This window comes from Herpailurus yagouaroundi, unplaced genomic scaffold (assembly GCF_014898765.1).
Source record: "Herpailurus yagouaroundi ecotype Mexico unplaced genomic scaffold, PumYag 192, whole genome shotgun sequence".
NCBI lineage: Eukaryota > Metazoa > Chordata > Mammalia > Carnivora > Felidae > Herpailurus > Herpailurus yagouaroundi.
The window spans coordinates 9,087,515-9,101,544 of record NW_024412423.1 but is presented as its reverse complement, the minus strand read 5'-3'; the positions used below and the strand labels follow the sequence as shown (position 1 = coordinate 9,101,544).

Below are 14,030 nucleotides of genomic sequence, written 5' to 3'. Positions count from 1 at the left end.
TGTTGACTTAGCTGTAAATGCAATGGCTTGCTGTCAGACATACTGGGAATCCCTGTTTGCACTCCCTGTCGACGTTAACCTGCACATCTACCTGCCCTATACGTTGTTAACTCCCACTGGGCCCTTGTATTAAGAAAATGAACAAAATTAAACATTATTTGTTAAAATATCAGTGCTTGACATTTGCTAAGCTCTTTGTACTTGGCAAACTTGGACATTTCCTTTTGCCTTTTTCTCTCAGTAGCCCTGCTACAAACATTAGAGCTTTTCAGAAGACCAATGTTCCACATATTGGAGTCAAATAAAAATAATAGCCAGCATTTATTGGATGCCTACTGTATGCCTGGACTTAAATTAGGCACTTTAAGTATATTACTGCAGCGGACATTCACTATAAGGTAGTCCTCATTCTTACTTCTCAGAAGTGGAAACGAGAGAGAAGTTAGGTGACTGGTTCTAGTATCTGAACAGCTCATAAGAGAATGTACAGATTTGGAACCCAGCTCTCGGAGTTCTTCCAGAGCTTTCCATGGCCTCAGCTAAATGCTTTAGTCCCAAGGCTACTCCCCCTGCCCACACTTCATCCAGGTCTACCAAAGGCACACCTGGAAGAGAGATCACCTGCTCAGCTCACAGTGAGGTTTCACTGGTCGGTTTTACATTTTTAGGACATACCATGCAATATTCATCAGGTTCTCAAAATGAATATTTAAAATGAATTTTAATAATTTAAGGTAAAAAAAAAGATAAACCATGATAAGGTATACTTTCAATTCACTTTCCTAGATATTTTCCTAGCATTTTGACCCAAACAAAAGAACGAGTGATTGTTTTTTCAACCATGTTTCCATTTTCCAGCATATTACCTGAATGTAACCTGGACAGACCACAATCCGGAGCGGTGACTTCTGACTGCCAGTATTGTTTCCAGTACAATCATATAGACAAGAGAAACTGTGAATGGGCTGGGGATTTGGCAAGGTCTGTTCAAATGCCTTAAATTTACTACTAATAAATTAAAGAAGCCAAAAGAGAGAGTTTTATATCCAATATAGGACAATTTAAGTTCTTTCTTGTTTATTATTATTACTACTACTACTATTATTATTACTATTTTTTACCTATATATCTATTCTTGTTTCAAACATTTATCAACAAAATGACATCTGAATTTTTATTCCATTAAAAAAAAAATAAAGGTACATATATCCCCATAGCAAATGTTTCAAGAGTATGTTTATTTACCTTTGAAATTATTTCAATTCCAATTATAATAATACAAGAAGCAAGTTATCCACTTCTTTGCGTTGCCAGTATTTCTTAGTGACCCACTACAGGCTTAAAGACTATGCCAGGTATTAGGAAATCAAGAATGGAGGCCTGGTTATGGACCACAAGTATCTTGGAGAAAGAGATGGTAAGACATGAGTCACAAAGCAATACGCTATAGAGGTGAAAGTGTAATGCAGCAGGAAACTACAGAAAAGGGAAAGCTTAGTGTGACTGGCAAGGAGGGGAGCGTGACAAAGAACGGATGATGTGGGCTAAGTAACAGAGTCGCTGGTTTGGTGTTCTCGTCAGGAGCTCACGCTCTGGACAGAGAGACGGGTGTTCAGCGCTTCTGTGAAGTAGCAGTCGTTCACTGGGGATGTAGCCTGAAGACACTGAGGGCAGGAAAGGAGCCTAGACAGGAAGATCATTCACGGTCTACAGGTAACCCAAAGGGAGCTTCTATTTTTTTTCTATAGGTTGATGATTTTCAAGCCGCTGTTCTGCCCTGCAGACACACCTAGGTACCTGAGGCCACTCAGCAAGCCATGATAGTAGGGACCTTTCTGGGATCACTGCTCTATTCTGTCTCTGTCCCCCACATTATACTTCACATCGAATCAGCTCCATGCAGTTGAGATGGTCCTGTTTGCCCAGTAAAAACAGGTTTGAAAACTACTGTTATGGGAAGTAAGCAAATGGCGAAGAACTTTTAACAGGGAAATTGCAAGTTCAGATTTGCAGATAAAAAAACCGGAAGGACCATTTGGTAGCAGACAAGCCTGAGGCTAATTAGTAAGGATGTGGTCCCAAACGCCTGGGTGAGACATGGCGATGGTATGAAGAAATTAAGGAACAAAGTAAGGGATAAACAGTAGAGACATTTGGGAGGTAGGACAGTCGGGATTTGGTGGTTGATTATACGTGAAGGGTAAAGAGGAAAAGGAAAGTTTAATTTTTTTTGTACATTTATTTATTATTGAGAGACAGAGAGAAACAGAGCAAGAGCAGGGGAGGGCCGAGAGATGGGGAGACACAGAATGTGAAGCAGGCTCTATCTAGGCTCCGAGCTGTCAGCACAGAGCCTGACGTGGGGCTTGAACTCACAAACTGTGAGATCATGACCTGAGTCGAAGTCAGACACTCAACTGACTGGGCCACCCAGGTGACCCCAGAAAAGGAAAGTTTAGAATGGCACCAACATTTCTGGCTGGAGAATATGGATGGACAATACAAGGCATACCTAACAAGGGAAGAACTGACAAGGCAGGTGGCAGGGAGGGGGAGAACCATATGAGGTCAGTATTCACATACTGGGTTTAAGGTTCTGGGGACAAGCAGATAAATATAATCAACAGGCAAAAGGATGTCATCCTTGCAGATTCAGGTGAATGCTCTGCTCAGTTTAGTAATGGAGAGTGAAGCTACATATGGATGATTCGTCCCTGGCATGTGTTTAAGAGAAAACAGTACTATTTTCTCTTAATTGCTGTTTTCATTTGAAGGAATGAAGGTCAGCTTGAACAGAAGAAAGCCTGACGTGGTCCTACATAAGAAGGGCAAATGGATGGCCATCTAGAGGCGTAGGTAGTATTCTATTTCCTCTCTGTGAGCATGAAGGGTGTGCTTACGGGCAGGAACACTGCCTGAGGACCATTCCAGACTTCATGTAAACAGTGTGAAAGTGTGACCATGCTATCTGAAAGTGGAGTTCTCCTTCATCATAAAAGGTTGGAGAGCTAGTGAAAGAAAAGGAGGGAAAAAAACCGTTTGCTTTCTATCCTATGCCTTTCTTTAAATCTACATAGTACTTACATATTCTGTTGCTGCTTATTAAATTGCATTACACTTACTGGTCTTGTCTGCCTCAGCCATTATTCTGTTAGCTCTGCTAGACCAGGTATGGGGATTTTTAAGGGTTGACTTCTCCACATGTTTCACTCTACATGGCACAGAGTTTGCAGTAGACACTTGCTAGATGGATCTATCAGGAAGAAGGTTTGTTTTTTTCCTTGCATCTTAGAGAAGACTGGTCATAATCTGCTCGGCCTCAGGATAATTTTAAACTGGGTGCACGTTTTGTTTAAATCCTTGATGTTTGCCTTGTCAGCTTGTTTGTTTCTCTGCTCGTATTCCTTGTCCAGCTCCACCCCTACTTGCTCTACTCCTCTAGCCCTACAAGGGTCTCTTTTTTTAAAATTGTAGGCAATGCATACTTCTCTCACTCGCTGCCTCCAGGCTCTACAGCAAGTCAGCCAAATCACTGACGGCCAGTTCAGGACTGCCAATTCACAGAAGGGCAAGGCAAAAACTGCCTCAAGAGTAAGCTAGCTCAGCCTAAGGGTTAAAGCCTTCGTCGTAGTCCTGTGGGTCAGACACTCAGACACAGGAGCAGAGAAGAGCTGGGTTTTATTCTGTTTTGTCTTGTTTTGTCTTGTTTTGTTTTGTTTTGTTTTGTTTTTGAGAGTAGTAAGGTCATTTGACAGTATTATCCATCTACTTTTTAATAAAGATGAGAGAGTTGGCCAAAAGTTATCCTGTGAAGAAAAGAGCAGGAAATTATGCTCTACCTCTGGCCCATACGTAATGCTCCACTGACAGGCACATGCAACCTTTTAAATTTAATCCCAGTTCTCTATTCATGTAGGAATGGCTAGTGTATAAAGAAAACACCATGTCTCCGAAGAACAGACTGCCTTCAAAGCTGATACTGTGCTGACAGTGAATTAGAAGGTCTTAGTGCAGCATGACAATGACTTTCATCATGAAACCTTTATGTGTGTCTGTCTCATGTTTTCTTTCTGCAGGGCATCAAATATGTTAGTACCATCAATGTAAAAATCCTTGTAGCTTTCACATATCATACATTTTAATTCAGTGATATTGATTTAAAATGACAGTGAGACTCTTTTTGGGTGAAGAAGAAGGAGAATCAGGAAAGCGACCACCCTTTTGGGGCTTTGAATTCTGAGGCCACACAAAGCATTTCTATAGCATTTTTCACTAAGTTTAGCCCAGTCGGTCAAACTAGAGAAGAAAACAGAATGTAATCTACACTGATAAATCATGCAAGGAAGCAAAATGCTCTTCCAATTAATCAGAACTTTATTAATCTTTGTGCTGTAAAACTGATAATATTAAGGTTTATGTCTTTCTAAACAATTATATGATTTAAACAAACAATAGTATAGAAAATCCTTAAATAATATTAAAACAATAAAAATATATTAATTGAATCCAACATCACATTTAAAAATTTTTTTTTCAACGTTTTTATTTATTTTTGGGACAGAGAGAGACAGAGCATGAACGGGGGAGGGGCAGAGAGAGACGGAGACACAGAATCGGAAACAGGCTCCAGGCTCCGAGCCATCAGCCCAGAGCCTGACGCGGGGCTCAAACTCACGGACCGCGAGATCGTGACCTGGCTGAAGTCGGACGCTTAACTGACTGCGCCACCCAGGCGCCCCCCAACATCACATTTAAATATCTAATCTTAGTTAATGGTTTATCATTATGTATAATATAGATAAACATCAAAAAATAAGTTACCTACTAATGATAAGTGTCACTCATTTGCTTGTTCTGAGTTAGTAGAAGGCACATATTCTGAATTAAGTCACTAGATACCAAATTCAAAAGAAAACCTTTTGTTTTTCAATAATAAGAAAATAAGAGTTCTAATGATTTCAGAGCTCATTTAAATTAAGTGCACAGGACAAGATCTTAGCCTCAATCCTATGAAATATGTGCCTTTAAAATAACATCTTTCCAATAGGATTGGAGCATTTGCCAGTGATGAGACAATCCAGTATATTAGGGTCATAATATAAACTGAATAGTGAAAGGTTTTTACTTTTCCTGTTTTTTCCTACACAGATAAACAGAGAGAGAAAAAGACAGACGAAGGTAGAGATATTTCTAAGATAATTACCACACCACAGGCTGTATGTGTTGGAGTGTGTGTGTTAGAATGTGTGTATGTGTGTGTTCCTGTATGTATATACTAGGGTGTGTGTGTGTGTGTGTGTGTGAAGCAAGAGACAGATAGACTGTGGGAGCCACACTGCGGATGACCTGATTGTAAATCCTAGCTTCACTAAATCCTGGCTACATAACTTTAAGGAGGGGCTTAACTTCTCAGAAAGCCTGGCCTTAAAACAGGATCAGAAAAGAATTTCATGGACTGTTAGAATTCAATGAATAAATAAATGGAAAGCCTTGAAACAGTGCCTGGTTCACAGCCTTATTACCTTATTGATTACCATTATCAAAGTTCTTCTAGCCTCTACCTGTCATAAATTATCCTAAAAATACTGGGTCAAATACATTGTTTAGAGAGCTTTTGGATCTATTTCTGCTTAAAAATATCATAATTACTAATGCCTCCATGAATGACCTTGGGGAAATAAGCTATGTGTGAAGTCACTTCCACATTTTAAAAAAGGTGGCTATGATGCCTGCCAACACTGGAGGAGGAGATCACAAGGAATGAATGAATCTGGCTCAAGTTTCTAACAAGGAGGATGACACAGTAATATTATGGTACCTTAATATTTCTTTGCCTTTATGTGTTACTTTGCATGAGTTTCAAAGCAAACCAACAACAAAACTGCTAAATCAGGGTTCCTTTCAAGAGAGATCTTTTTTTAAAGTGTGTGGGAGAGAATGAGCTGCAAGCAGCAAAAAATAGGAAAACATAAAGACAGAGGAAGGAGATCCATCTAATGAGAAAAAAAAAATCAAGAAAGAGTAATACTCAAATGGTAAATTATTTTCCTTCCAATCTATTTCCTTCCAGGCTCAGCAGAAAAGGAGGGTTCCAGGCTCCTATTATGCATGTGCATATAAAATTAGGGCTCTTAATGTGCCCTAGAATCATGAACGTTAAAATATCAGCTCTTATTTTACTTTGGTGATGTACAAAGAGGAGGTCATATCTATTTTAAGTTCCTTGGATTCCCTCTTAAGTTTTAGGTTTTAAATAAATCTTCACTATTAGCTTATCCTATCATCATTTGTTTCCTTATGATTAGAGTCGAGTCCAAACATTAAAAAATCTGTTTATTTGTGGGCGAGTTGTTAACTTTTAGAGAGAACAGATACACCACTAAGAAATTTTGGAAACTTCTGTGTCCCACAACAGACTAGATTAGACAGACCAGAGAGCCTGAAACTTCTCTAAAATGCCTATTTAGATTTGCTCAAAAAGGAAAGGGGCCATCTAGGTTCCAGGAACAGACATGGAAGCCAACGAACTAGTACAGAGACAAAACTTGTGAAGAGGAAGGTGACTGCCAGTCTAGGTGATCAAGCAGCTTGAGGTTTGACATTCAGCGTGGACCACAGACAATAAGGTAGAAATACCTGTAACAGAAAAGAGCTCTAGAGGAGCTCCACCCTCTGTGAAGGGTCAACCCAGAAAACGAATAAATATATCCACTTAACGTAGAGCATTAAGGACATTGTTCACTGCGGGTTCAAGGAAAATGGTGTTCTGTTTGTTTGTTTGTTTGTTTTTGGTAACTTTTAAAAATCTTTACCTGATATGGGATTCAAATGTCAGAATCTGCACACCGTGGCAGTCCCAAGCCAGGAAATTATGAAAGCGTGTCTAGCAGCAGGCTAGTAATAGCACAGAAGCATCTGGAAGTAGAGGCAGGTGACTCTTACAATATTTTGAAGATTTAGATAACCTTATAATAAGCAATGACAAAATGTATAAGAAAGCAACCCACTATGACTGTCAGCACAGAAAACACACAACAGGAATAGAAAGCCAAGAGCTTAAAAATAATAAAAAAAAAAGATAAACTGTAAAATAAGTAGGTTTAAAGTGACGAAAGACATAAATTAAAAAATAAACACTGAATAAGATACTGCATATACATGTAAGTAAACATATAAGCACGCTAAATTCAAATTAGACACAGTTGAAGAGAAAACCAGTGAACTAGAAAACAGACAAGGAAACAGAATGGACTAATAGAAAGATTTTGAAAATACTAGCAAGTGGCTAGGGGATGTAGATGATACAATAAGAAGGAACAACAGTTAACAGAAGTTCTGAGGGAGCACCTGAGTGGCTCAGGTGGTTAAGTGTCCAACTTTTAATTCCAAGTCAGGTCACTGATGGTTTTTGGAGTAGTGGGGTTCCGAAGCTGATGCTGAGAAAGAATTCTTGAGATGTCTTTGGTGCAAAAAGGTGATTTTATTAAAGCAGGGGGACAGGACCCATGAGCAGGAGCTGCACTGGGGTTGTGAAGAGTGACTGATGATATTATATGGAGGTGGGGGAGGTAAAGGCAAAAGGAGGCCTCCAGAAGGACTTTGATATGCTAAAGAGGACTCACAAGATAGGAGGCCTTGCTATTGTCAAGCTAAGGTTATTTTTCCTATAGTGAGGACAGTAGGATGTTCCTGGAGAAAAGTTCTACTCTGTATTTGCCTCCAGTATTTGTCAATGGGCTGCAGCTTATAAAGGAATTTAATTTTACCTGCCATTTCCTTCTTGCCTTTGTTCCCCACATTACAATGGAGGGAAGGATGATGTTGGGGCTCCAGGAAACTAAGTCAGTAGGTTTCTGGAGATTAGGTTGATAAGATTGCCTTTTTCTTGTAACTTACTAAGACGTTTGTAAACTGCTGGAGACTCATGTCCTGCATGACTGTGATTTCTTATCAGTTAACCATTTGTTTTCCCCTTTCCTGTGTTCTTGGGCAGCCAAGAGTGCCTGAGGAATGTCACACATATCCCACCCGGCTGGGGGGGTGGTGTGTTTGTGAGTGTCAGCTTACCTTATGCTCCCTCATCAGTCATGATCACAGAGTTCATGAGAGGGAGCCCCACATCTGGCTCTGTGCTGACAGTGCAGAGTCTGCTTGGGATTCTCTCTTTCTGCCCCTCCACTCACACGCACACACTCTCTCCAAATAAATAAATAAATAAATAAACTTAAAAACAACAACAACAACAAAAATCAAACATAAGTTCTGAGACAGAGAGGGAGGGAGGGAGGAGGGGTGAGAGAATGAAAGTAAGGACAATGGGAATATGTTAATATTTTAAAAAAAGAACGGCCGAGAATTTCCCAGAATTGACGAAAAACAGGAGTCCTCGGATAAAAGGCGAGGTGAGTGTGATTAACAAGGAAAAATCCACAGCTGGGGGCCGTCATAATGGAACAGCTAATGACCAAAGAAGAGAGAAGCTCCTGAAAGCAAGCGGGATGAAGAGCACATGAGCTGCTAAATAATAATACTTATGCCAACAGCTGAATTTAGAGGACTCAGTGCTCCAGCAGACACCAGAAGATCATGGAATGATATTATTAAAAGGCTGAGAGGAAATAACTGTTTGCTTAGAATCCTCTGCCCAGTAAATCTAAAATGGAGAATCAAATACATATTTTTCAAAGCAAAAACAAAGAGAGGCTTCTACTAGCTGTTCTTACCTAAAAAACTCAAGGATGGGGGCGCCTGGGTGGCGCAGTCGGTTAAGCGTCCGACTTCAGCCAGGTCACGATCTCGCGGTCTGTGAGTTCGAGCCCCGCGTGGGGCTCTGGGCTGATGGCTCAGAGCCTGGAGCCTGTTTCCGATTCTGTGTCTCCCTCTCTCTCTCTGCCCCTCCCCCATTCATGCTCTGTCTCTCTCTGTCCCAAAAATAAATAAAAAACGTTGAAAAAAAATTAAAAAAAAAAAAACTCAAGGATGTACTTTGGGAATATGGAAATGTAGGCAGAAAGGAGTGGGAAGTAAAGGTGAGCAAAAAACGGAAAACGTTATCAGTTAATCTAAATAAGCGTCGTTAGCATAAAACAGTATAGAAATGACTACTGTAAGGCATATAAGCCAAGACGAGTTTAAAATATTGGACAGTTAGGTATTGAACAGAGTTAAAACATGCTAGGATCCTTTTATTGGTCAAGAGACATCTAGGAATACCGTGTATGCATGTAAAACCTGCATTTTAGAAACATGCACTGGGAGAAATCAAGCAGGAGTGTTAACAACTGAATGTAGTCTCTAAAAAGTAGAAAAATGTGTGTGTGTTTCAAACAAGGTAAGGGGATTCCACAAGGAAAATCAGAGACTCCCACCTGTAAGATGCTGAATTTTACATGGGAAAGACATAGCTACAATTTCCTACAACAAAAAAGAAACAAAAATCTGCTTCATCCTCTCTGTCCTACGTTTTGTATCTTCTCCCCTTTACAGCCTTAGTAGAGGCAAAGAGTTCCCATAAACTTACATGTTTCCTAAACTTTAGAAAGCACAGTGCTGGGCGCTGCCAAAAACATATAAACAAAAACAGAATCTATTATTCAACATGTGCTCAGAGAGCTCGAACAAATGTCTGCAAACTTGCCAATACATGTGCTTTAGGTTATGGCCACCCCACTCAGACTCACTTATATCTAAAAGACAAGTGTCTTAAAAACAAAGTGAGTGTAACCAGAAAAACGTTTACATAGCTCCCATGCTTACTGCTCTCTGAAAAAGATACCCATCTTTGTTCCCTTGCTGCTAGCACCTGAGTTTCTGAATACAAAAACCATCAAGTGAAAACAGGAGGGCCACAAATACCAAACAAAGCATCCAGGCTTGACGTTCAGCCTTCCAGGGAACAATCCACCTTCGCAGGTAAGGAGTATAAATTCACGAGATAACAGAACAATTGAAGAAATGGTTATAGGATCCACGTTGCTGCTAGAAGAAAACATGCACTCAGCGGGATAAAGGCAACAGAAAGAGAATGCAATTAAGAAATGTTATTGTAACTAAGAACAGGTCAAGAGATATTGTTTAAAACAAAACAAGAAAACACACTAAGGGTTCTTTTATTTCTTTAAGAAAGGGCCTAAGGAGGGGGAGAATGATGTGTGAGCTTTTGACAAATCTGTCTCTAACAGTAAATTCTTGAGTTCATAAGAAATAGACTGAGATCAGAGGCTTTTAAGCGTCAGGGAATATGCCATTCAAGATGCTTCTGGGGGAAGAATAACTTGTAAAACCAGTAGTCTGTCGCTCTTCTTTTGTTTTGATGCATGAAGAGCCAGTACAATAGTTAAATAATCTATAATACCCCCCTAATTTTTTTTCACAAAGCCTGAAGCCCAGGAATGAGAAATGATGCACTCGGGAAAATTATTTTTAAATGGGCAGAGTTTGTGTGGGATCATACTTTTCTCCATCTGCCCATGTAAGATGCCTGATAATGCACAACAAAGACTATTGTAATGCATCGGTACTGAGTCATATTTTAAATCCTTACTGTCTGCAGTTCCAACTTACTACAAGATGTTCAGAGAATCCTTTAAGATGACAGTCATGAACTTGCTTAAGAACCTAGCTATAAGGGGCATCTGGCTGACTCAGTAGGAAAAGCATGTGACTTTTTTTTTTACATTTTTTTCACGCTTTATTTATTTTTGAGAGGGGGAGGGAAGAGCGAGAAAGAGGGAGACACAGAAGCCAAAGCAGGGTCCCGGCTCCGAACTGTCAGCTCAGAGCCCAACGCGGGGCTCGAACTCATGAACCATGAGACCATGGCCTGAGCTGAAGTTGGATGCTTAATCGACTGAGCCACCCCTGCATCCCAGCATGTGACTCTTGATCTCAGGGTTGTGAGTTTGAGCCCCACGCTGGGTGTACTTAAATAAATTAAGGAAACTTTAAAAAGAAAGAACCTAGTTATGATATCTACATGGCTCTACCAAATTCATCAAATGGCACTTATTAAGTATCTGCTAGTTGAAACAATGAGTTCACAGTATTGGGATCATAAATGGATTATATGCGACTAGTATTCAGGGCCACTGAGTACGAGGCCAAGTTAAATCCCTATATGCCTCTGTTGCCTAATGTGCACAATAGGGGAAATGATAAATGAACACCCTGCATATCTCACAAAGTAGAAATGAGTGAAAATAAAAGGACAGAATATAATGAAATTGGGCCACTGACTGAAGAAGTATATTAATTAGCCATCCAGGCTAAAATAGAGAGTTTCTCCTACACTTTGCAAAAATTCCTCCAGACATAAATTTAATACCATAATGCAACTTCCATTTAAACATTTTTATTTCAAGTGATGAGCTTTAAATGAGGTACAGAAACCTAATTTATTTCCAAAGTCAGATACTCAGATTATCACATCAAAGGGAAATTATGTATGACTGAATTCTAAATAAATAAAACTTCCTATTTCATTGCCAACTTATTTTGATGCTAACTGTAAAAAAAATGACTTTTTTAGCTTTCACTCTACAAATTATGGAGAGAGGCCAGATGAATACAAAAATTACAATGTATTATCAACTTTTGACCTTGATTTTCAGTCTGCCTTATCTTTATCACTTACTACGGACCAAAATACTCAATCTCTGGGCTATCATTAGGTTTATCTTTTTTTTTTTTTTAACATCTTTATTGAGGAATAATTTGCATGTGACAAAATTCACCCACTTAAGTGTACAATTCTTTTCTGGTAAATGATTTTCAGTAAATTGACAGAATACGGTTAATGATATCGGAATACGGTAACAGGATAGATGGTAACTACACTTGTGGTGTATACAGCAGAAAACAGAACCCTGTCAAATCACTACATTGTACACCTGAAACTGACGTGACATTGTGTGTCAACTGTACTCAAACAAACAAACACCAACGAAACAAAACAAAACAACAACAAAAATCAACTCAGAACATCCTGGATGCAGAGACAAAGTAGCAGAACTAGATTACTACCATCAACACTCTTGCTGCTAACACGTCAGTCCTCTTGAATAGGACACTAGACACATCACAGAAGAACATGAATGATAAATTCACCCACTTAAGTGTACAATTCTTTTCTGGTAAATCATTTTCAGTAAATTGACAGACGTGTGCAACTTTTGATGTAATCTAGCTTTCAGATTTGCATCACCCCTTAAAAAGATGTCTCAAGGTTATGTGCAGTCAACCCCTAGTCCCAGGCCACCAATACTCTCCTTTCCAACTCTAGAGACTGTTTTTTTATGGATATTTCATATAAACCGAAACCTATACTATGTGGTCTTTTATATCTGGCTTCTTTCACTTCGCAGAATGTTTTTGAGGTTCTTGATTGTTGTAGCATGTATCAGGAGTTGGTTACTTTTTATTGCTGAATAACAGTCTCTTGCATGGATATTTAATATATATATTTATCTATCATATTTCATATGATAGATATTTGGATTGTTTCCAGCTTTGGGCTATTATTAATAATACTTCTATGGATATCATAGTCCATAGTATGTACTGAATTATACTCATCATATGCCCATGCTCAAGTGCACAGTTCCAAATACCCATAGTGTTTATTCAGCCTTGGGGAAGTTGGTGTTGAGATATATAAACCATTGATTTAGACTTTCTAAGTGCTCTGTGGTTGTTTTCAAGTTTTGAGGTGAAGAGAAACAGGAGTGTAAAGTGGTTAGGAGTACATAGTCTAGAGGTGGACTTCTTAGGTTTGTAAACCAGTTTAACATTGTATTAATTCTATGTTAGACAAGTCATTAGTGTCTTTGATTTTCTTGACTGCAAAATGGGGATAATGACAATGCCTCTTTTATTTTTTTTTATTTCTTTTTTTAAGTTTATTTACTTATTTTGAGAGAGAGAGAGAACACGAGGAGGGGAGGGGCTGAGAGAGAGAGGGAGAGAGAGAATCCCAAGCAGGCTCTGCACAGTTGGCACAGAGCCTGATGTGAGGCTCAAACTCACAAACCAAGAGATTGTGACCTGAGCTAAAATCAAGAGTCAGACGCTTAACCGGCTGAACCACCCAGGCGTCCCTGACGATGTCTCTTTTATAAGCTTATAGTGAAGGTTAGATGATAAACAGGCTTTGCGCAGTGCTCACTAGATATTAACTATTATCATTACTGCTGTGCACCAAATCATCATGGAAATAATTTTTAAGAGGTTAGTACTGCTAGTAAAATAAGATGTTTAGAAGATTTCTCAATCTATTTTCACACTAAGAGACGCAACTATCACTTTTGCTTAATAGAATACACTATCAAGCACGAACACCGTATGTTTTCATACAGAGAGCAGGCAAATAACTATTTTCCTGTCTGGCCACCCCCACAGTGATGGCCTGGGGAAGAATATCTAGTAACCACTAGGCAAATAAACTATTGGGATTACATCAAAATAAAAAAGCTTTTGCACAGCAAAGGAAATGATCAATAAAACAAAAGGACAATCTACTGGAGGTATTTGCAACTGATATATCTGATAAGGGGTGAATATCCAAAATATATGAAGAATACAACAGAACACCAAAAAAAAAAATCTGAATAAAAAATGGGCAAAAGACCTGAAGAGATAATTTTTCAAAAAAGAAATACAGATGGCCAACAGACACATGAGAAGACGTTCAACACTACTAATCACCAGGGAAATGCAAATCAAAACCACGGTGAGATATCATCAAACACCAGTTGGAATGGCTAAAATCACAATGACAAGAAATAACAAAGGCTCGCAAGGATGTGGAGGAAAACAGTCCCTCGTGCAGTGCTGGTGCGAATGCAAACTGGTGCGGCCACTGTAGAAAACGGTATGGAGGCTTCTCGGAAAATTAAAAACGGAACTACCATAAGACCCAGTAATTGCACCACTGGGTGTTTACCCAAAGAAAACGAAAACACTGTTTTGAAAAGATACATGTATCGTTGGGGCGCCTGGGTGGTGCAGTCGGTTAAGCGTCCGACTTCAGCCAG

At 39.3% G+C, this 14,030-nt stretch overlaps 1 protein-coding gene across 5 annotated transcripts in view; it reads right to left on the bottom strand.

Moving 5' to 3' along the window:
• Positions 1 to 14,030, bottom strand: part of PRR16 (proline rich 16) — a 313,708-nt gene that overhangs the window by 152,169 nt on the left and 147,509 nt on the right. The window contains exon 2 of one of the 5 annotated variants that reach the window (XM_040444312.1): positions 9,521 to 9,527. The exons of the other annotated variants lie outside the window; for them this stretch is intronic. The gene's annotated coding sequence lies outside the window, so the exon portion shown is untranslated. The remainder of the gene's footprint in view (positions 1 to 9,520; positions 9,528 to 14,030) is intronic. 5 annotated transcript variants of the gene reach the window in all.